The sequence below is a fragment of the Nicotiana tabacum genome, chromosome 20 (assembly GCF_000715075.1).
Source record: "Nicotiana tabacum cultivar K326 chromosome 20, ASM71507v2, whole genome shotgun sequence".
In the NCBI taxonomy this organism is placed as follows: domain Eukaryota; kingdom Viridiplantae; phylum Streptophyta; class Magnoliopsida; order Solanales; family Solanaceae; genus Nicotiana; species Nicotiana tabacum.
Genome location: NC_134099.1, coordinates 106628926 through 106630413, shown reverse-complemented (window position 1 = coordinate 106630413; position 1488 = coordinate 106628926).

Here is a 1488-nt window from a genome sequence, read left to right as displayed (position 1 = left end):
CCGTGCAAGTGGGATCGAGGGTTGTTCGATCCATTGTCTTTTCAAGGTTCCCCTGGCCAAAGAGGGTCCTCGAGCTTCGGAAAGCTATGGCATTTTTTTATCCTTCCCTGTCACTCACCTTGTCCCTTGGGGATATCAGTGTGGAAGGTTGGGATGAAATTTCTGAGGATGTGCATCTGGAGGCACCTGTCGCGGACCTTCGAAGGCGAACCGGTCTTCGTGCCTTTACTTTGTGTGTGTGTGCCTTTGTCTCTTCTTTTATGTGTAGAGATCCTCCGTAGGCTTTTGTAATAGTATGTAATGACCCCTCGAGAGCTGTTGTACATGGATCTTCATGAATATGAATATACTCCATTGACTTCTGCTTTCGGCCTTTGCTTTGTTATTGCATGCTCCTGTGCCCTTCGAGGCTTTTCGAATGTCTTATTTTATTGTTGACCGCTGACATTTAACTTGGGCGTGAGAGTTCTTTCCGATCCTCTGCCGATCGACATGCCTCTCTTTCGAACCCATCGTCGTGCCTCGGACCAATCCTGGATTGATCTGATAGGCTCGGGCTGCCGGGGACCTTCAAGTTGTTTGGAGATAATACGCCTAATTTCAGGGCCTTCGAGGATGTTATCCTGAATGAAGGTCAGCTTTAGGTACCTGGGGGTCCCTTTTGATTTTGATGTAGACAGCCCCTTTTAGAACGTATATGATAGACTTCTGCTGAGGAGTTGCTTGTATTTGGGCGCTACCTCGGACCATCGTAGAGCTTTCATGATCAGAGCTTGTGTTTATTCCTCTTTTTTTAGAAAGGGAATCATAAGATTAGGTACTGCCCTGCGTCGAGTGATGGTGTCGAAAGCTTCCCGAAATCTGACTTCTCTTTGGCGGGGATCGTCGGGGTAAAGCGCTGCCTCGAAATAGGAGATAATACGGTCAATTCCTTGAGTCTTGGCTTCTTGTCAGAGGATGCTTTTGGGACCGGGTATCACCCCATCGATCTGCATCGAGGATGTAGGTTTCTCGGGGTTCACTCCTGGTAGGCGAGTCGTCGCTGCTTCTCGCATATATGTGGGGCAGCTTCGGCTTCTTCGCAAGACCTCACTATTTTTAGATAGCTGCTCTTCCGCTTTGGAAAAGTGTTGGCGCATGCCCTTGCTCTGATCTGTTAGTTTTATTATTGTCATGGTAAACACTTCGGGGTCGGCCCGACAGGGAGTGCCGCTCCCGACGTTCAGGAACCGCGGGAGTTCGCTCTGAAGATGATGTCTTTGATAAGAGGGGAACATCTGGAGATGGTAAGAAAATACTGTGGATGGATCAAGGGGATAGTGCTGCAGGTGCTTCCCCCGGATGAGAGTATTACAGACTCTGCTGATTGATTCTCGAGCGTATACCTATATCCTTTCTCGTTTGGTCCCCTTGATAGGGTTGTGCTTGATTTTTTCTTGAAGTATCGGGTTACTTTGGCACAGATACACGTTTTGGCGGGTGGTGATG